Below are 24,321 nucleotides of genomic sequence, written 5' to 3'. Positions count from 1 at the left end.
CACATTATATTTAAAAGAATATAAACACTTTAATATGTGAACAACAAAAAAATCAAATGAAAAAGTATCATGTTACATAAATACTATAACAAAGCAGTTTCGTATAAAGAACATTATAAGATACGAGTATAAAAAAAGATATTTGAAAAGGAAAATATTTTTTGAATTTTTTTCTTTAAGAGGTACAAAATTCTCAAAAATCACAAAAACAGTTTTCAATTTTGCAGAAAACTCCTACACTACTACCAAATCTTATGATACTCTTAAAATCATTAAAACTAGTCAAACACAAAATAAGATTCATGTTTGTAATATATAAAAAAAATATATATTCATTGTTTATTATTTGTCAAAATCAAAAACTTACCAACATACATATTTGACTTTTCACTCTTTTCATAAAAGTGTTACTATCTTATTTCCACTTTTCCATGGCGGGCTGCTTTCTGCATAACTACATTCAACTGCAATAGTTGTAGAATTCTGTGCAGATTCAAATTATTACAACGAAAACTCACGTTTTTTTAATTGTAGAATCTATATTTTTAAAAATGTCCAAATCTTAAAATACATATTATACTGAATTTTACTTCCTAGGGTTTATCAAGAATGATCAATATTTCAGAAATGGAATGGTTTTGGTAAAGGTTAAGTCTGTATTAGTAAAATATTTTATTTATACATTTTGAAACATACATGCAGAACATTTTTGGACGACAATGGAAGTCTAGGCATTTACACGACAATAACCAGTCGTTGGTCGGTTTAAGCGATAATTTCACTTATTAATTTCATCATTCTTTAAACATTTGCAAAATAGTGAATTGATTTAAAAATCATTGCATGAACACCATCTAAAAACCACGTCAGCCCGTTTGTTGATGAGTGGACAATGTATCCAGAAATACCTCGTCTCGTAAAAGGAAATTTTAGCGAGTGGACTGTATTGTTGAAGAGAAGGTTGCGCAACTCACATGGTGCTCGAACCTTCTGGTGATGTGGTCGTTGGACGCTGGAACAGCTTGTGTTTGGAGCTGGTGCGGTCTGGGTTGGCGCCTGCACAGCTCGGCTGTTGATAGTTTTGCGATTGAACCACTTCATAGGTTTGATGTAAGTGTAGTATTGGATAATTGTGGTTTTGACAGGCACGCACACACGTGATTATTGTTGTGTGGAGCTGCGCTAAGACAATAGGAAGGACGGGTGGGTAAATATAAATTTAGAGCAATATGGATGAGTTGATGCGAACAGTATTTAGCAATGTTTCTTAACGGGTAAACATTTTATTTCAACGGCTGTAAAAAGTTTTTAAAATTTCTTTTCTGCTAGTGACAAAAGTGAAAATAAATTTAATTTGGCTGATACATATTAAATGAACGATTATTAATATTTAAGGTATTAACTTTGTGGTCCAATATTTTACTAAATGATCTTAAACACTTGTACATATAAATTAACCGACTTCTTTGTGTCTATTGGTTCCAAGAAATATGTGTCTCTTCGTCAGGGCACTAAATAAACTAACGCACAAAACCCTCTACCATAGTTGTTGCAAAAATATAAAACCAACATACCGATTTGAAACCATCCATTGTAAATAGGTAAACCTTACATGCACTGATTATAATTTATAATAATACTTGATGTTGTGGGAGAAATACTTCAAACAAGAGGGAGGGGATGAAGGGGGGGGAGGAAGTTTAATAGGTATGCGGTAACCATAACAATGCTAGCTATAAAACTAGCTTTCACCTGTGGTATTTGGGAGATACTATTTAGGTAATAAATTAGTTCTGTCGTTTATGAATAAGAGTTTATGTTTATCAATACATTTTTTTCCGGTGAAATAAAATATTTCATCAGGATTGAAAATAGCTTGGTCTTTCAACTAACTCTATGAAAGAAATACGATGATCCGTTAGTCTATGGTAACGTAGCATAGTTATTATGTCCACAAATCCAAAATCCTACAGCGAAACTTAAACGAAAAGCAAACCAAACTGGTCATAGATAAAGTCAATTAAAGAAATGAAAAAAAAATCAAAAAGATTATTTTTCATTCAACTTCTTATATTACTGTCACCAGTTGCGAAACCTTGACTACACGTGCTAATGACTAACGAATTTTCCTGATGTGTTTTTCTTATATCTCTCCCTTCAACTTGTTATAAACAATGACTTTGTCTTTTTCACGCGATACCGAATAATTTTTATAGCCTGACTTGATATAATCCTTCAGGAGTCAGCGGGGGCCGTTCACGTGAGTAACACCGTGTGAACGTCAGAGTTTGTTCGACAAAATTGGCAACTTCGAACACAATTGATAATGTTATATAGTTGCGAAGGTTTTCACGGTCACTGGTATCGATATGTTTCTTTTTTGGGTGATACCGTGTGTGTTGGATTTGTTGCGACGTTTCGGCTACCATAGCAGGAGCCATCTTCAGGGTAAACTGAAGGTTCTTTATAAAAAAGTATGTGTTTAAGTACTAGTAGTTTGTACCGTATCGCAGTCAGCAGTAGGCACATTTCTATTCGTTTTTGTAGTATGTAGTGCTAGCAACCATGTTGAGTTTATTCAACAATGTTTGAGTATGTCCAAATACTTGCAGACTGGCTGGATTTCCTCCCTAGTTGTTCATATTAAAGTTTATTTCAACAGAGAGGGAAAACACCTTTGAGAAGGGCAATATGGACACAGTGTGTAAAGTGGCCACTTAAACCAGCCAATGACAGGTCATAAGCCCTGTAAATGCCCAGACTTCTATATTCCCCTTCTCAAAGGTGTTTTCCCTCTCTGTTGAAATAAACTTAAATGTTGAGCTGAATTTGTGCCCGTCGTCTTTATTTATTTTATTTGGGTGTCTGTGTATTTAAATTGCATCTTTTATTATTCGTGCACTGTTATTACTGGGTTTATGTAAAATTTTCGGTTTGAAGGCGAAAAAATGAAGGTCGTCTGTAAAGTGTTTCGTTATTGCAAATTTGTCAGGGTGCCTAAGTTTACACTCTCTTTTGTGTTTGTCAATCCTTCTCTTTGCTGTGCGCCCTGTTTTTCCTATGTACATTTTATCACATCCCTGGCAACTAAGTTTATAAACAGCTTCCATTTCCAGAGAATTTTAATCATTTGGGTTTAGTAAATGGACAAAGAAGTCAGTTTACCCTGAATATGGCTTCTGCAATGGTAGCCAAATGTTCGGAACAAATCTAACATACACGATTTCATCCAAAAAAGAAACATGTTGATAATTTTTAAGTAATAACCGTGTTTTATCAAATATTTTCTCGAGTGTCCTTATGTGTATATTGCGTAAATACGCACGCATTGTCCACAGTGTACTGAGTTAAATGCGCAACACCTTAGGCACGAGTGTTTCGCAATTCACGCATTGTCCATCATAATCCAAATTATGAACTTTCCCGAGTTCCCTGGTGAACTACGGCACTAAACCGTGCTTTGCTATGACCCTCGGATGATGTCCACGGGTACTGTGCAGTTCAACTCCTAGATGCGTTTTCGACTGCATCTTATGACAGGGCGCGTCTTATCTGTAGATGTTCCCTTTATTCCCGTTGCTGTCGTTCCATGTGGATGGAATGATGAACAGGTGCTAAGTGTAGCAGTGCATCTCCATTTGTTAGGTGATTAAATACCAGCTCAAGGCAACCTCTTTAGTCATGTACTAAATGTCACATCACGTCTAGTAAAATGGCCTTCCGGAATTTTATAATGCCAGCTCAATTCAGGATGTACTTCCATTATTAAACAGCTTGTAACTACCAAATCTCTTTGTTCTTATTAGGTGTTATTGTTTTGTTATATTTAATTACATTTCTTTTTTTATTTTTTACCGGACATGGAGCTCTGAGAAGTTATCTATATAGGTTTAAATTAAGGAACTAGGACTATTGTCCATGCGATAATATTTCTTCACAGAGTATCGAACATCTGTTATTTCAGTGCCCATTTTTCAGTTTACAACGCCATAATCTTGAAGCAGAATGCAGGAAAGATGGAATATCCTTAACAGATATCCACACTGTAGTGAAAATAAGTTATCACGCGCGATTGTTCTTGAGCTTGGAAACAATGGTGATTGGACTCCATAATAAACCAAAATCAGTGATCGAACATCCCATTTCCAAGACAAACAAAAACGATTTTTGCCGAGTACCTTAGCCTTGTACATGACACGTAAGGCTACTAAATACAGGGGTCCAAATATATATAAATTAAAAAATATTAAATACTACTACAATAAATGCTAGTGTGTTAATGTTATTGTAAGTGTGTGAGAGGGTGGGTGAGTGGGTGTTATAATGGAATGAGTGTAGACATGTGTATAAATATTATTACACAAGTGTCAAATATACAAAAAAGTATGAAATATTAAGAATCAGACATATAATGGGATTTTATTATAGAAACTTAGTATAAGAATAAAAGTTTATTTTAAAACGCGCATTTTAAATGTTAATTTGTGACAATTAAACGGATAAATGAGGGGAAAGTTTAAATTATATTCACGAGCTAAACGTATGAGTTGCGAGTTCTGGGCATGTACTTGTGAAGTAATTTTGGATTGATAGCCCAAGAAGATCCCACCCCTGATGAAAAGACTTATCATGCTGGCAGTTTTTAGGGTAGTAGTGGCTTGGTAAGCATCTACTACCCTCCAGACTTATATTTATTGTAATTTTTTATTATTTCCTAACAACTCAGTACGTTGAACATCGTTCATTGTACATACACATTTGTTTGTATATGAATAAGCTATTTCTATGTCTGCAAATACCGTGGAGTAAGTCACATTTGAAATCAAGGAGGCAAACTGATGAGAAACTGTCACTCAGCACTGAAACAAATTGCGTTTTGCTAGATTAACTTTTCAGCGAGCGTTCATCACCAGCTAACGCTGTGTCGCGCGCTGTATTCGATTTGTGCACAAGTACTCGTACCGCATACCTTTGTATGTACATAACGTTCCACAATGAAGCGGATAAAACATGCTGCGCTTGTCACATTTTCTAAATAAAAAAATCTACATTATGCGAGTAATATTGTCTAATTAATTACATAAAAGTCTATTTAAAAACTTTCAAGTTTAATATCTTTTTAATGATATTTCTTGATAAAATGACCGTTGTTAACGAAAAACTCTTTTCTTAGTTTTAATTTATATGTAACAACAGAATTTCGAGTTCGTTTAAATCTAAGTAGACAATGACTGGATTAAACTCTCTGTGGAGCTGTTTACATGAACATATTACAACATAGGTAATATAGAAGTCCAGGCATCTACATACAGGGTTTATGACCTGTTTTTGGCAAGTTTAAGTGGCCACTTTACACACTGTGTAACATTCACCATTCTATCTTTATTTGAACATCTATGTTAATATTACAACATATCAACATGTTAATATTACAACAGAGATGAAGAAAATTTTAACAAATGAAACGTAGGCATCCACGGGGTTAATAACTTGTTATTGGCTGGTTTAAATAGCCACTTTACACGCTGTGTAACATTCACCATTCTGCCTAGTTTGGACATCTATTTTCCTTCAAATTTTGCATTTGTTGATCTTTGCAAAGTTTTTTATCGGGCAACACCATTTTTTAAAAAAGAAATAACTATCTAAGCCTCTATTTAAAGGCTTTTCAGCAGGTAAGAAAGAGAGAATATGGAAGGAAATTATAAAAAATACACAATACACAGACCAATTGAGAGGTTCTTTGTTTTTTTTTTTGGATGGCGGAAATTGAACCCCCCGACACTAGTTTCATAGTAAGCCGTCTAACCAACTGCGCCACGACGCGGCGCGGCGCCTGTCTGAAAATGATTTTATTATTTTATATTTTTTCTTGAATCAGCGGGTTTTATCAACAATATTTTGAGTTTTACTTAATTTTTGTAGACATAAACTGGATTTGAAGCGTAGAGTGGTACGAAGTATACCTACATAAACATAATATCGTTGTTTTTTGCAGATGTTTCTTGATATAACTCAATAGTTAATGATTACGGTAGACTGTTAAATATATTTGAAATAAAGATTAAGTTTTATAGTACTCGTATTTTACTTGACCAACGAGTGTTTTTGCTTAAGTAGGATTTTTCATCCCACTCAGAAGTTTGCCTAAAGTCTCGGACCTAAAACACATATACCATGCACTGGCAAACTCTTGAATGACATACATTACGTTTACATTATAGACTCTGTAATGAAATCTGTAGGAGCTTGCGTAAGAACCACTCTTCAACTGGTAACAATCGCACAGATATCAGTAATTGGAGTAATAAAAAAAACGTTTTTTTATCCAAGTGACTTTCTTTTCGAAGAGTTCAGGGTACTTCAAACTATTCAATTGTACATATTAAGAACAATAGTGGTCACACACTTAAAAAGAAACAAATACCTAACTGTCAACCACAACCATAACACAAGATACGCCAATAGGGGTATAATACTAAGAGAGGGGGTCGACACTATTCCGGCATCGAGGCAACAATATTACGTTAGTGTAAAGGTGTATAACCTTTTACCGGAATTATGGAAAAGCGGGAAAGTTTTTGGGTTGAGAAAAAAATGTTGATCGCGCTCTTTCATGACGTTGGTCTATTCTTTCTTTAAAATAATTTAACTTGTATACGATACAATATTAAAATGTAATTGCCTAGCTTGGAACGAGGTATGTACGTATTGTTGTAAGCGGGGCAAAGTTTCTAATTAAAAAAAAAATATGGTTAAATACATAAATATATTTTTTTAAAACTACTGTTTATTTACAATATTTTGAGTTTGTCCAAATTTTTTGTAGACAAGGAATGGATTCAACTCCTTGGAGAGCTGTTTATATTAACATATTACAACAGAGATGAATAACATTTAAGAGAAGAACACTTAAACCAGCCATTGACAGGTCATAAGTCCTGTAGATGTCTAGACTTCTATATTACCTTCTGTTGTAATAAACTGTAAATAAATAAAGTCATTCTTCAGCACCATAAATTAAATCCTCTTTATCTACGAAATCATCTGACAACAACTTTAAAAACTTTATTAAAAAACGTATTTTTAAAAAAAAGACAGAGAGTTCCAGTACCATATTGGGTCTAGTTATGTTTGTGTACTGCGCCACTCAAATGATTGTTTTGTCATAAAAAAAACTATATTTATCAAGGTATTTACTCAATGTTTTCTTAAGAAGTTTCTGGAAAGAATCCAAAATAGAAACCTCATTTAACCCAAACAACATATTACCTAAAGACAGTTCTAGAAGCAATTACCATAAACCGTCAACATATTTTTGTTTTCTAAAATTAAAAGTAATGCATAATCGATAAATTGCAATCACGTCCAATTCGTCTTATGTGTAGCAAAGTTAATTAGTAACCCGTCTTTATATTTCTTCTGGATCAACTGACATAATACCGTCACGTTGCTGTTATCAGTTTTACTTTGTGAATATAGTAAACTTAGTCAATCTCTACAAGTTGTGTTTTTTTAATTAGGACTACATCGGGAAACCTTACATCATATTCCTAAGCATAGTTCGGAGGCACAAAAATGGAGTCTCATCATCATCATCATTCCATGCATGGGGCACTGGATTGGTACACCAATCGCAGTGGGTCTTGATCATTTTTGTGACATTAAGGTAAGATGTTCAGTCTTACGCTTTAAGTACCAGTCCGGGGACTATGAAATGAACGTAGTTATATTGAAAGCAGCCAGCTATAGAAAAGTGACACTGAGATATTAGCCATTTTGTGAAAAGAGTGAATCATAAAATCTACAAAATAGTTGGAATGTTTTTGACTTTAACAAACGATAAGCGATGAATACATAAGTTTTTTTTAATATAACAAACAAGAATCTTATTATGTATTTGACCAGTCTAAAAGATTTTTAAAGAACCATAAGATTTTTCTAGTTTTGTGGGTGTTTTCTGCGAATTGAGAAATGCCGTATTTGTGATCGACATCTGTTTCCGAAGGTGATTAATACAGTTTTATGTATAAAAGCGGTCTGGCTGTTTTTAACAGAACATAGAATCAACCTTACTGCACCCGATAACATCAATATCTCATTTTTTCAAAATTGTGGACTTTCTGCTTTCTGCATAACTACGTTCCAATATTCTAGTCTAAAAGACAACATTTTTATAAACATTTCAATTCAGCCAAGTCGGGAATTAAACCCGAGACCTCTCGCATGGTAGGCTAACGCGCTGACCACTACGACACGAGACAGACGAGCTGAGCGACGGCCGTGAGGGTAAGCAGATACGGTAGAGTGATACATCACTCTGTATTTGCATCATACCTCACTTCCTTTACATTCATACCTCAGATGCGCGCACGACGATTATTCAGAGTTTTGACATGTTTCTCTTCAAGTATTGGTTGAATTTGGTCAAAACATGTATTTCTTGGTATTACTTGTTTTCTTCATCCATCAACATTCGCATGATATATAATTTTAATCCCTTTCTCGCTCTGCATTTGCGCAACATGGCCAAGCCAACGCAGTACTTTTCTCTCGATTTTGTTGGTACTGCTTATCTCCACCTTACTTTACGTGTTCACAGTTTTAACACATATTTGCCTGAGAGATCGCATTTCGACAGAATTTAGCCTACTTTTCCAAATCAATTTTAAAAAAACTGACTGTGATGCAGTATACTTTACTTAATCAATTAATTTAAACCGTACTTCGTGAAAAGTCTGAATTCATTCGTTGAAATCTGGGAGAAATATCAGAAACGGTTTTTTCAAGGTTACATAAAAATCTTATCTTTACTAAAAATAGTATGGAGACTTATTTTTACGCGACTTAATTTTACCCTCTGACCTTTTGTTGTCCTTTTTAACGAATTCTATTTCGCTGTTTGCAAATTCGGGTACAATTTTACTCTTCTTATCATTAATTGGAATCCGATAACGTCGCATTATTTGAGATCTGAAAATCCATTAAGAGTTTTGAATCTTTAAGAGAAAATCTTCGCTCCTAAAAATATTATTGGTATGTATGTCGAATATCAATTTATTAGTTAAAATTCCTAATTAGTATAATATGCCTCCGCAAAAAAAGAATAATTGTGCGTAACTTTTTGACCCTAAACACAAAACAAATATAGGTACATGTGAATTATTTGTTCCAAAATAAATCTATCGGCTTTCGATACTCAAATTAAAATTAATGATTACATAATTTAAAATAAAGGACATAATTAGTATTTTTTTTGAAAGAAATATTAGCGCACTTATAATTTGCTCAAGTGTTTCAAATTTTTTTGGCCATTTTCAACGAGTTGTGGATTATTAGAAAAAGGAAATCAAGTTGGGGTAGAGTGGGGCTCGAGCCTCGGACCTTTGATCCGTGAGTCCGCAACGCTAGCCATGGGACAACAACCCAACTCACTAGCTTAATCCATGGCCGCTCTACGTGGAGTATTATTTTATTCACTTTATCTCTCCATGTCTCCCTAACTGCAGCCAACTTCTACGTGTTCTTCCACGTCGGGTGTGATTTTCGTAGTTCAGACATGAACTGCCGACAAATTGTTTGTCATAGACGTCCAGGGCCTCGATTATGATGGGAAGATAAAGACGTCATACCTTCACCTTACGGTATAGTTGAAGATAAATTCCTTCTAGCGATTATAAATATATACTACCGACATCTCACCTTCAGGTTTTGGGTTGGTACATCGATATAAAACAAGGGGAAGCGTACGTCATGGTACGCTCTTAAATGACATAGCTTCAGTACGACGTCATAGTTGAAGATAAAAGTCTCTCGACCGACTACAAAAGTACACTACCGATACCCCCAATATCAAGTTTATCGGTTTATACCGATGGATCTAGAATCCCTCGATACGTTTATCTACGCGTTAAAAGTGTGAAAAATTTTGATTCACCCAGCAATTTTTCCTTTAATTATGATTTACTAAAATTTTTAATCGTTTTTTGTTTGGAACTTTTTTTCTTAAAAGCCTATTAACAATATGAGAGAGATGCAAATAAATTTTAAAGTCGAATTAAATTCCGGCACAGCTGCTATTTTAATGAAACAAACGCCTAGATGTGAAAATAATGTCGCTAGGTTCTATCCTATTAACAAATAAAAGTATCTAGGCGTTAGAAAGTTACCACTCTATAAAAATAATTAAGTTTTTTTTATTTTTCATCTGTTTTACCATCTTTCCGAGTGTGTGTACCAAAAAGTTAAAGGAGCCGGCTGTGTAGTCAATCGGAAGATACATACAGACGATTGTTAAGCGTACCGTCTAGGTGATTTCCAATAGTCATACAATATTCATGTTTAAGCCAGCATTTTTTGCTTGAATTGGGATTTATTGGAGTTAACAATCGCTTTGAAGTAAACACTTTTTATTACAGAATCCTATTTAAACAATAAATGAGAACTACTTGAAATATTACTGACGTAAGAAACGCGGACTAATTGTTTGCGATTATTCCATTGGCTTTTTTTAATCATATGATGTCGATATGACAAGTAAATAGAACATACCAAGGTAAGATGCAGATAGTTGTGAAGTTAAGTATACCGTCTCAATATATACAGATGAAGATAGCGTTCAAAATCGAAGCACAGGATCACGCAAGCCTGATGCCTTGTAAAGTAGGCAAGGTTGCAGCCAACCTGATGACAGGTTCACTGAAGTAGCGTTTTTTTTTGTCATATTTTTACGTTACTCAAATACAATATTTTAAGCTTGTCCAAATGTTTGTAGACAAAAGACTAAGTTTCACCCCAAAGAGAGTCATTAAGATTAACAAATTACAATAGAGATGGAGAACATTTTAGAAAAGGGAATATGGAAGTCTAAGCATTTACGGGGCTCATGACCTGTAGTTGGCTGGTTTAAGTGACCACTTTACACACAACGTAACATACATCATTTTGCCTATGGTTGAACATCCATATTTCTTCAATTCTTAACTTCGCCAAAATTAACAGATGGAAGAATTGAAGAAATATGGATTTTCGAACATTTAAAAAAGGTTAATGTTTTGGTTCTGTTAGTGTATAATGTGGCCAATTAAACCAGCCAACAACAGGTCATAAGCCTTGTTAATGCCTGGACTTCCATATCATCTTCTCTAAAATATTATCTATTTTTGTTGTAATTAGTTAGTGAAACAGTCAAACCACGTAATAAACCATTGTATATAAAAATAAATCGCCGTTTGTAGTATCGCGAAAATTCAGGAATAGCTTGATAGATTTACGTGCGGTTATTTGAAAAATCTTTTTATTTAAATTCTCAATGTTTATAAATAATAACTTTTTGAATATGTTGAGTGGTAAAAAAGGCATCTTCAGACTGGTGCATGCCCATTAGAGGATGAAAGCGTTAATTGGTCAAATAAATAAGTAGAAGTGTACGAAGTATTTTTTAATTAATAACTTATATGTAAATATAAGTTATTACATTTTTACAATGGAATTCCGTCAAGATTTGTCAATAAATAATTTTAATAAAATAGTGTTTGCAGATAATTGAAAGTGACAGTAGACAATTAACAAATAATAAGGGTCTCCTGCATGACATAATAGAGGGAATGGCTGAGGGGACAAATTACAGAGGGCGCCCCCGACGGGAGTATTCGGAGCAAGTGTGCGAGAATTTGAACTGCGCTTCATATACTTAGTTGAAGAGGGCTGCAGAGAATAGAGACTAATGGAAGACGAGATGCAGGACTTTGCTGCAAATCAGTCTCCAGGATTGAGACTACAAAGAAGAAGAAGATAATAGGTAGAATTTCAAGAAATTTGCTTAGGTATCCAAAATAAAACACTTTTACTGGATTTAATTTTACTTTTATTTTTTTAAAATATACGTGACGCGTTTTGTCTTGGTCTATATAAAAATCCTCAATACTTGTTAAATGTGCCCATAAATCAATATTTTGCACTTTTATCATGAAACAGTAATAATTGTTAGTATATTAGGAAACTTTGTTTTTAACCACTAATTTTAAGTTTTTGAAAATTTTATAAATTTTAAGAAATTAGTGGTTAAAAACAAATTTGTTTTATTTATTGTATTATAATGAATAACCACAAAGTGAGTGCTTCCAATATAAACGTTATAGGGTCAAAGCACCAATGAATGACCGTTTAAGGTTCAGCTTGTAGTGAAATCCACATTAAAGGTATAAATTTCATTATTTAAGTGTACAAAATAAAAGGAGACAATACAAAACGCATTTATTTTTCTAGTTTTACTTTTTATTGAAATAAGAGTATTACAACTATAATTAATATTTCTCCAAAAAAATTGCAAAATCACCAATGAATGACCACTACAACCCCGGTAAAAATATTAGTCAGATTTAGTTACATCATAACACATTAGAATATGGATATATTCAAAGAATTGCATAAGAAATAGCTTCAAATAAAAGACTTACCACACCTTTCCTTATAAAAACACTATCAATTTTAGAACAATAACGGAAAGACGCACTATAACCTTTTGACAACTCACAGTTCAGAACTGATAGATTTGTTTCTTACCAAAAGATGTGTCCGCCTACTGCTTTTGTCATAGTTTCTAGTGTTAAAAGTTTTTTGACTGGACACATGTAGTAATGAGAAAGTTTAGTGTATTTTTTGGATTTGTTAATATACTATTAAACTAAGCCAAAAAAAAAAATTATTTTTTAATGTCGTATTATCATCGCTATGATTTTTTAAAGTTTTGTATTTCTGAAATAACTCCGCGTGTGACGTCAGAGGTTGTTCACTGTTAGTTCTTCACATTGGTTCGTTTACAGTAAGCTAACCGGATATCCTTTACAGCTATCACATCATTGGTTGATTCATATGAACCAGTGACGTCAATGAAAGTACTGCGTTTTTATTAAAATATTTGTAATTATTTTTTTCGTACATTTTTAAGACATTTTGCCGTACAATTTAATGCTCTAATTTTTATTGCTCGCAAGAAAACACATTTTGTATCCAATTTCCCGTAAGACTGAAGTTCCTCATTCTTATTATATTGTGTTTTATTAACCAATGGTCATTTACTGGTGCTTTGACCCTAGTTTGGTAATGTTCTAACAAGAAGAAACGCGACGGGTATATATTTTTTTAAAAAGTACAATTAAACAAAATCAAAGTGTTTTATATTGAAAACCATAACAATTTTTTATGAAATATTGTATTATTTATGTTTCCGATTATTTAGCTATTCACTTCTAGTGGGAGCATGTGGACATCACCAGTTGCCTTCAGGAGACCCTATCGCCACTCTCACATCTTCCCACGGCAATCCAGTGCCCCTCAGTTCGGCCGATTAAAGTCGAAAGATCGTCATCGACGGCCTTTCAGGATGGCGTGAGCCAGAAGGTTTAAAGAACAGGCAATTTTGGTTTATGTTCTCCTGAGGCATGCGTAGCACGTGTCTAAGCCAGTCCCACCACCGCATTCTCAGAACTCTCGTTCGACTTCAATGTTTGAAAAATCGAACTATCTTTGCCTAATATTCTCCTCAAGCACTTACTCTCAAAACTCAGAAGTTTAGAGGTCTGAGCTTTGGTAAGGTGCCAAGATTTGCATCTTTATAGTACTGGCATTATACAGGATTTGAATAATTGACATTTCATTTTGACCGAGTACAGACTTATAGTTCCAGACAACACGCATCATGTTAAAAGTTGCTCCAGAATTCCTAGGCGAATTGCAACCTACTTGTGCATGCTTCCACCTTCAGTTATGTGAACTTCCGAGTATATAAAGCTGTCAACTTTCTCGATCCTTTTGTCTATTATTATAGAGAGGCTGATTAGGCTCAGAACAGAATTTGTTGCACATAATCTAAATCATTTTGGTATTAATATTAAGACCCAGACGAGTAGAGTTTTCCTGCAGTTTGTCAACGATTTCCTGAAAATCATTAAAAAACTTTTCAAAAAGAATCGCATCGTCTGCACACTCTAAGATCACGCAACATTAGGGGGGAAATCACTTCTATGCCTTGATCAGGTGATATTGATTTGCCTAAGCTTTTTACAACATTATTCAAACATTGTATTTTGGTGTCCGCCTTGTTGTTAAGTTTCCGACTCCCAATAAGGTTGGTATAAAATATGTATTTAAAGGGTGTTTTTACCGTAATATTTAAATTGTAAATTCAGGGTCTCAAACGCAAGACTGATCATATTGTTTCCATGTAGAACGCGATCAATTTACACTGCTCTACACATCTCTGGCTGCGTATACAAGTAAAGAACAAATATTTTTTTCTGAATGTAAAACGAACCCCCTTTAGCGTTAATAATATGAGACTGGTTTTTTTTTACATTAATCCTAATTTTTCCAGTCCATTCGTTTCCGTATACAAACTTCTTTGAAAACGGGCCTTTTCGCACAGATGTAAACTTGAAATCAATCGCGCAAAGATGAAAGGAATTCTGTTTTGCTAAGGGCGTATTTTTTCCTTACGACTGTCACATTTTGTCGTAACATCACTTATTGGGTGATACATGATGTCTACTAGCATATCCGAAATTCAATCACCTTAAGTGGGGCTTCGTACCACCTTTTACTTGCCAGAAGCACTAGAAGGCGACTAGGGACCGAAATGACGCTGAGAGAGGCACTAATGGACAAAAATAAAATTGTATGCAGTAAAGTGTTCATGCTTTTCGCTTCTCTTGAAATAGAAAACTCGCTTGTTCTATATTCTGAAAATTTAAAATAGAAAACAAACACTCAAAGGTCACTATTATAAAATTATTCAAAAGTGACTTAAAAGTAATGTAAAATATTGAATCTTTCGACAGCCCGCGTGCGCACACGTGGTGTAAGTTGAAATGACCGAAATATGATTTTTTTCAGTTTTTCTACTGACATTTCTTGGTGGAACTGCATTTTAATTATAATAATAAAAATACGTATACAGTTTAATTCCACTTTTTTTTTTCCAAATTTTTACCAGTGACCGGGTTTCGTCGTGACCGACATCGTCAGACTGGTCCGGCCACTGGTAAAAAATTAGAAATAAAAGTGGAATAAAACTTTAAACGTATTTTTATTATTATAATTAAATTGTAACACAGTTATGCAAAAAACAGTTATCCATAAAAAAACGAAACAGAGATAGTATCATTTTTGTGAAAAGAGTGAATAATCCAATAATCAAATCCGCACAATAGTTGGAATGTTTTTTTACTTTGACATATGATAAATAATTCTTTTTTTTAATAATGCAACAAATAATATAACCATGTATTTCAACAGATTTAATGTTTTTTTTTTTTAGCTGGCTGACCACACAACCTAAGATGTGCATTTTGCAGAAAACGGGCCAGCCCTTGTAAAACTATAATGCACGTTGTGTCATTATGTATTGAACATATTATTATCTTAAAGTTCTTAATCGTAAATAGTCACTTAATTCATTTGTCATGAAAACTTAAAAAATAATTCAATATTGTGTTGATGGAATTTGGTGATTTTTTTAAGCCACACACACCCTAAAATATAAACTTTACTGAAAACAGACAGACTTAATACTGAATGATACCTCACTCAAATTCTGTATGAAGCGACATACTGTATTAAATTAAACCTTTTTTTTTATTAGAACTATTTTGAAATCAATGAATTTATAAAAATTTAATACTCATGTATTTATTAACTGTGATTTATGCTTAGAGTATATACTCAAAGGATTTATGTAAAGCAAATGTATTCCCTTTAATTTTGAATTTTATAGTGTTTCGCTTTGTCGATAAAGCAGTGCTTCACAGTTCGACTGTAAAACAGATAAAACTAAGATGGCGACATTGCGTCAGATTTTTACACAAAGTTAATGAATAATAAATATTGTTTGAATCAATCATAAAATAAAATTGGAAAGAGATTAACTTAATTAACTAAAATGTCGTTTTTTTAGTTTTTACAGGTAAAAATGTTGATAAAAATATGTTGACTAAGTTTATTTTGTGATGTAAAACTGATACAATAAAAAATGCTTTTACAGAACAACAAAAGTATTTTATTAGTTAAGCAATTGAAAGGAATTAATAATATAAATTGACATTTTTGGTTATCAACTAAAAATGGAAAAGCTTCGGTTTGATTTCACATATTTGACAGAAGAAATAAAGAAACATATGTAGATGAACATGGAAACATACTGTTTGGAGAATAATACTTTAAAAAATCGTAAGACAAATATTTTCAAGTACATAAAAAATAAAAAACAAGTATATTGGAAAGATTAATTGAAAAAATAATTGAAAATAAGAAACAGACAAAAAAAACTGCTGAGAAGTTTATTTTAGAAAAATTCTGTTGTAAAAATACACATGCATGCCAGTGGATTAAAGCGTTTGAAAAATAACGTTTACGGTTTGATGTGACCACGGATGAAAAGAAAATAGAAATGATAAGATCGTTCATGGATAAAAGTTGTGTAGATTGGTATAGTTTTATGATTATAAGACTGACAATGAGCGGAGTGGTCAACATAGAAAAAAAAATTCTGTGAATCATTCGCTAACAAAGGATGGAAACCTGTAACATATGCAATTTTCTTTAGATACAAAGATAGTTCTCTGATATATTATACTATGAGAAAAGATAAACTTTTATTAGATATGAGAAGGTCAATTGGCACCAGTACTTTTTTTTTTTTTTTTTAAAAGAAATATTTGCGTTCTTATAATTTACGCAAATATTTCATTTTTAGGGCCATTTTCAACGAGTTGTAAATAACTCACTATTAGAAAATGGAAATCAAGTTGGGGTAGAGTGGGATTCGAACTTTCCCTTTTATGCATAAAATATTACGCATTTTAAAAAAAATTATGTAATAATTTTAATTGCCTAGATTTATAATTATATTACATTGACATATGTGTGTACAGAAACGACTATAAAATATTTGCAACGGTACTATTTTTCGTTTATTTTTAAAACGTTTTTTCAGTAAAGGCAATGTATAAAACGAACTTTTCCACTACTTATTCAATAAATGTTTCAAAACAAACTCCAAGTTCGCATAAAACGCAGGTTAAATTTTAGTGGAGGAAGGTAGAGTCTATAAAATCTGTGATATTTTATGACCCTTTCCACGTTGGGGTTCTTTGGGTACAGGTCAAAGCCAATTTTATTATATCGTACATAAATAAATACCTTTTAAAAGAGATACCGATAACATCATATTACATCGGGCTTCGGTCAAACATATCAAAAATGAGCGGTTGAGAAACTAAGTTGACTAACCTTCATTTTTCTTACTTAAATTTATTGGATTTTCCTTGGAGTTATTGAAGAGTTTATCTTTGCACTCTGCCTGCGTTTCTGATTACATTGCTGCGTCCGTCATAAAGTTCGATTTATAAATAAGTCAGCAGAAAAGCAGCAGTAATACATTACATATTAAGTTTCTTTCTAGGAATTATCGATAAATGCGAAAGCTAGATTAACAAGATTATTTAAAAAAAAAAATAAAAAACATAATTATTGTACCTACTATATTTTTTTAGCAATAGACTTCTCAAGATATAAAATTAGCCTTAAAAGACGTTTACACGTGGACAAAACAATATTGTTTAGTCCATCGACTAAGTGTTAACAGCTCGCCCACCACACACCGCATCTGAGGACATAAGTCTCCTTGGCGGTGCCCAACTGTGTTAACTACGTGTAAACAGCAATTTGTAGGTCAAAACATTGTTTCGAGACATTGTCATCAAGATAGAGGGGCAGGCTGCTTCCGAAAAACAATGATTACCTCCACAACCACGCGCGACCGCATTGTCCTCGTGTGAACACGCATGGGCAGGAGCTTATGACAATAGCAATTTGATCGACGCGTGCGCATTGCTCCCGCGTATTTTTTCTATTGAAAATCAAGGTATTTTTTTTTTTGTTATTTAGTTCATTCTTCAACAGTTTTAGTATTTCTAGGTATGAAATAAACCGTATTTTTTGTGAACTCGCTCGTAATAAACGCCTTCTTGTTTTCATTTTCGTGTGAACTGCAGCCAAATTTTCGTATCGTACCAGCGTTTTCTCGTGCGCGGTCGAGGCTGTTTACAAAGCTGAGACAAGACAATGTGGTCATATTTATTTTATTGTCTAAGTGTAAACAACACTTAACAATGTTAAACCTGTTTTAAGAAAGGCATTTTTATACGCAGTGCAAAATAACAACAAAACATGACTACCTACCAGTGAATTTTGTACGCATTTTTAAAAAAATTCATCTCTTTAAAATAATATGTACATTACAAACTAAAATTTAAGACGTACATATTATTAAAAGTTAAAAAGTACATAAAAAGTCTCTTGCCGAAATAGTAGGAGAATCCTGCTTCAGAAAATCCCTTCGGATACATGGAGCAGATCAACATCCAGAACGATGTTGTTCAGCATAACAGTAGCCCTTCCGACAGGTAGGGTGATCTTGTACATCGGAATATGAAACAATCTACGCTGAAGCTGTTTTAGGTTATCATCAGGAACATACAAACCAATGCTTATCATAATATCAGAATAATCGACCATACCGCGCAACAGTCGATAAAAATGTGTAGTCAAATACACATTCCTTTTTGTCTTTAAACTGCTGTAGCCAAGCATAACCTGGAGAAACTCGGTCGGGTAGAGCAAAGAATAATACCCGCACTCTCTTATGTAGAGATATCTCAGAAACTTCTTTTGGAGTTTTTTTAGCATAACCGAGTACTTTAGTTCATGTGGCCCCCAAATCATCGAGCCACTTTGCACCAAGGCGTTGTAAAGAGTTTTCAGTACTTGGGTATTTTCAAAACTCTGGCAGCATCCAGAACAAATCCCAACATCTTCAATGTATTACCACTTATTTTGTATTATTTATTCTCCATATTATCATTTATGAACATGGCTTAGTAATTGTTCTAAGTTTTCTATGCCCAATAAATATAACCATAAATACAACTTCTGAAAAACTAATTGTGGAGATGTAGAAAATACATCTCCACAATTTTTCTTTGGCAGAAGGGTGAATGTTGCACGGTGTACAAAGTGACCACATTAGCCAGCCAGTCATAAGTACCAAAAATAACTCGATTTTCTGTATTCCTCTTATCTCAATTGAGACATGTATCTAAATTAATTCTTTTGTCTCGATTAAGACACTTATTTTGAGTTTCAAACACAAAAACGGTAATCTGGTAAATATTTTGTAAGGTTTGATTTTCAGTGGAGTCACCAAAATTGAATGTGAATTTCCTCGTGCCTGGGTATTCTTTGCTATTATTTACGATACAAAAAACATAATTTAAAAAAAATACAAAAACTACATAGAAAATAGCTGATTTAATGGCCTAGGTACTTCCCGGTGAGAACACAAAAAATAAACGAGACAAGGACAGTCCCGACTAATAAACCAGGGGCTGAAATTATACAATGAACTACCAGACAAAACTAAAAAAGAGACTCAGACAACCTTCATAAAAGATGTTAAAATATTGGCCGTCACAATAGAATATGAATTATAAAAGAAAATTTATTTTGTCAAATGAATGTAATCTGTAAGAGTAAATAAATAAATTTCAGATAAAAAAATATTTTTCTAAAGCTTGGGTGTTTGTGATGTAGTTCACGAATGTAAATAAGTCTTCTGGCCTGTTATGGTGCATACAAAAAAAAAGTTTGTTTGGTTAAGTATTTAAAAAAAATAATTTTTTTTCAAATATTTTAAAGTAAATTAATAGCATTTTAAGAGCCTTGTAGGCCTTTTCTATGTAAAAAATAAATGAAACAATATTAATAAATGTTTGTTAGTAAACATAGAAAATCGTTCCAGGGTTGGTTTTGTTTAGTTAGCGTGATGTATTCAAGGGTCTAATAGGTCCGCCGTATACCTTTATGACATAAAAATGAAGATAAGATGAAAGTGTATTTATCTTCTCGCTCCCATCACTTACTATTCTACTCACTTCATATCATTTATATCACTAAAGTAACAGTAGCAATGGAAATACTTATTTTATGGATCATGACTGGACGCTTTTCAACCATTCCTCTGTTATGGATTGAATCGAACGTGTCTCGCATACCTCGCCCTTTTTCCAAGCAACTTTTTATGTCTTATATATTTCCGAATATAATATCGGTTTTTATTACATGCAATCATTTATTTGAGCGCCCCTTAAAATGTCCGGCCTTTGAGTGCGACCAAACCTTTGTAAACCAGTACCGGATTTAACCCACCTAGGGAGATTATCATAACGCGTTTGTCTGCCATGCTTGAAGTCCCGGGCTCGATTTCTAAGGTCGATATTTCTACTTTCCCTGATCTGGCACCTGAATTGTAAGATTAATATCTTAGATAAATATAACAGACGAATGTTGTAACAGATAAATTTCCTACATTCCAACACCGGTTATGGATATGACGATGAATAGAAAAGTTGAAAAACCACTTTGCAAAAGGATTATTAAACAACAAAATCTTTCAAAGGGGTTTGTTATATTCGTTGTAACCCTCAATAAACTCGGTAGTGATTTTAAAAAAAAAATAGCGTTGCTTAAGTTTTGCTTTTTTGATTATTTTTTTATGTTTGATTTTTTTTTTCAAAATTAATTTCTGAGATATTATATTAAAACTGGCATATACGCGTGTAATATTTTTTGTTCCCGTAAAGCCAAGACTGCGGGTTGTAAATAGTATTTTTTTCCTTATCCTTTCGTGGTTATTGATGTTCACCTTATATTGGGGATTCCATGTAATAAAAGCATACTCCAACTGACTTTTTACATATGTGTTACAAAGCTGTGTTAATGTTTTAATATTTTCAAAGTCACCCGCATTAAAAAACCAATCATTATTTTTTTTCTTTATTAGGGCCTACTACCAAAACTTGATAACATCGGCCAAAAACAAGTTACATTTATAAACATAAGAAAAACATAAGAAAAACACAGATAGGAATAACAGTATAGATACAAACAAAAGACAAGAAAAATATAAGTACAATAATAACATCAAAATATCAATTGTAATAATAAACACATATCCAAACCAATAAAAATTTCAACATAAATTGAAATAGGCACTAACAGAAAAACCCACCGAAACCTGATAGTGCCTATTTAACAGAAAATAGAAACTTACAGTAAAATTAGACGGAAGATAGAACTTAAAAACTAGAAAAATTACAACAAAATAATCAAAATATCAACAAACTTAATCTTATATTAATGATAAATTATAACTATTAAAATTAAAAAATTATACGTCGGAAGTAATAATGACAAAATATTTTACATAAACCTAAAAATGTAAGATAAATTTATGGTAAAAAAATAAAGAATTAATTTAAACATAATTATTTCAATGACACAATTATTACAAATCATAATAGGAAACAGTTTGAACTTAAAAAAATATAAACAGAATTGATCAATAAACAATTTGTACAAGAAAAAAATTGAGATAAAGGAATTGGAAAGGTTATAAAAAACATAAGTAAAATATCAAATATTTTTTTCCTCCCAGTCATTAAAGGACATGTAAAAAAAATGTGATATTTACGCGTTATTTATAATTTCATCAATTTGAATATTGAATACAAGCTTGGAATCTAAAACTGTTCCCAAGTCTCTTATGACGTTCTTTCTAGGTACAGTTTGATTCATTAGAGCATACTGGAAATTTAAAGTGTATCTGTATAAGTGCTATCTATAGGTAATTACTCGCTAGCGCCTGTGTCCGGTGCATTTACTTGCTCCTGTCTTGCACTTGTCATGTCATCACAGTGAAATATTTTAACAGTTAGATTCTTTTTTATGTTTATAATAAAATATCAAAGGTCCAAGTTTCACAATCCGCTCTAACATAACTTGATTCTCGTTTTCTATTAGGTCTTTAACCAAAAAAACAGATTTATTTTAGGAAATTTAAGCGTTAACTAAAGAAAATCTTGTATAATTCTGTTACTTAAAGTATTGTCTATCGAAAGTCAAAACATTTTTTCATCTATCGAACAATCTACAAGGATGCCATCCCGAAAAAATCGGTCATTTTTTAAAATCAAAAAACCAATTTTTGACACCTTGAACTGAAGTGAAGCGTATTCCGGAAAGTGTATTCTGCATCGACCGAAACAAATGGAAGTCAGAAGACGCCAAGTCTGGAGTATATGGCGGGTGGGGCAGAACTTTCAATCCGCTATTTTCCAAATAGTTATTAACGGGTTAAGCAACATGTGGCGAGCACTGTCATGTTGGAAAATCAATGTCTCGTGTCTGGTCTCCAATTCTGACCGTTTTTTCTTCGATATTCTTTTTAAATGAATCAGTTGTAGTCGGTACAGCTCCCCAGTAATGGTCCCCGATTTACAAGCTCATAATTCACAACTCCCTTCTGGTCTTCATCTTCAAACTTTTTCGGCTGCCCAAGCCGCTCTTTGTCTTTGATATCAAAACCGCCACTTTTGAAACTACTTAAAACACTGTGAATTTGCAGGAACATGTTTTTCATACAATTTCACAAGCAAACGATGATTTTCGGATGTAGTTTTCTTTGCACAAAAGTAACTCAACAAAACTTCTCGCAAATGCTGTTTTTTATGCAAATTTTCAAAATGTCCCATGATTGAAAAGAATATGATGCAGATAAGCAAAGCAAATATTGTTGACTAATTTTGACAGCTTATTGACAGAGCTTCAAAATGACATGTATTTCAATAATTTGCTACAGCGCATACACAAGTGTTGACATCTAGTGACAAATTATGGTTTTTACGTTATAGACCGAATTACATTTAGTCACTTACAATGAAAATACTCACAAAAATAGAAATATTTGAGTAAATTATAAGAACCCATATGATTATTTTAATAAAATATATAAATGGCTTAAATTCACCAAGAACGGTTGCTTTCTTCTTAATATTTAAGAACAAGTATGAGAATCTGTTTGTGGCCTTACTGAGGAGCTTTTCCACATTAGTTTTATGTAAAAGGAACGTCAAAAAACTCATTTAAGAAAAAAACCTTCGGTTTTACTCAGACAATATCATATAGTTCTTTGTTGATTTTTACAATTGCCTCAAGGTAATAACGATGATGGTATCTCACAGTTTCTCATTTAGACATCTACATCACAACTCTATATGCACTTGCTCTAAGCTGATAAAGGGGCAATGCATCAATAAATAATGACAAACATCTTGGGATGTCTCATCGTCACGCCTTCAGCGGAAGCAATGGTTTCTAAACCCACTATGCCCGGTAACGAATACAGTTAGTTCGTAGCCAACTTGCTGGGTTTTCCTCAGATCAAAGGCATGTTTTTTTTTGGAAAAAATATTTCAGCAGAGTTATCGTGCGGTAGATCTTACATATCGGTCGTTCTAGAGCTTCAGGGTTCAGGTTCTAATTTTGTTTTTGTAAAAAATCTGAATTTGTTTTCTTTATGGTAGCTTCTAGAGTATTTTTATCTGCTTTTTGGTTACCTTGGATTCCACAGAATCCTCTTATCTACCCAATGTATACATTTTATGATCTTGATTTAAGTTTCTGTTCATAGTGTGAATGTCCGTACCAATAAGGATAATCTTATTTTTATTGGCCATTGCTTAAAATCCTGATTGACAATCTGTCAAAATTCTTATTTGTTTGGCGGTTTCTTCTTATGAACAAGTATAATATTACACTTATTTGTTTATAAATTTGTATAAACCACTTAATTTTTTTATTTTTTTATTTTTTTTAATTACACTTCGACCGATTTTGAGGTTACTACCTAATGTCATACCACAAAGTGAAAAATATTTTTGATAACAATAATAAAGTATAATATTACTTTGCCTGAAACGTTGATTATCAAGTTTCAGCATTCTCGCCGGCAGCTCTTTCATACCGTCAGAGGGTACAAATATTCGTAGAGGGTTAAATCCAGTATTTGTATGTTTTCAGGTTTTATCACATTTGCCTTGTAAAAAAAACATCTGTAGATATTAAATTGAAATGTAATTTGTGCAAAAGTTTGAATGAATAAATACGTATGATTAATATAAAATATTACTGACTGCATGAGAAGGGAATATGAAAGTCTAGGCATTTACAGGACTTATGATCTGCCATTGGATGGTTTAACTGGTCACTTTACACACTGTAACATTCACCATTCTGCCTATGTTTGATAAAAAATTAAATTTAGTTTTCAATTTTAGTTTTATTTTATTCAGAAAACATATAGTCATACAAAAGTATTAAAAACAAATAATTTCAAACATAAAAACACCAATAATTAAGTTTTCATTA

The 24,321-nt window shown here is 32.8% G+C and overlaps 1 pseudogene; it reads left to right on the top strand.

Annotated features, from left to right (window-relative positions):
* The first annotated feature begins 8,525 nt into the window (after positions 1-8,525).
* On the top strand, positions 8,526-21,923 carry LOC148282247 (uncharacterized; annotated as a pseudogene).
* Positions 21,924-24,321: the final 2,398 nt, after the last annotated feature.

Source organism: Micrasema longulum, unplaced genomic scaffold (genome assembly GCF_059751315.1).
Source record: "Micrasema longulum isolate JH-2025_06_02 unplaced genomic scaffold, ASM5975131v1 h1tg000354l, whole genome shotgun sequence".
Classification (NCBI taxonomy): Eukaryota; Metazoa; Arthropoda; class Insecta; order Trichoptera; family Brachycentridae; genus Micrasema; species Micrasema longulum.
Note: the sequence above shows the minus strand (reverse complement) of the source record. Positions and strands in the feature narration are given on the sequence as shown.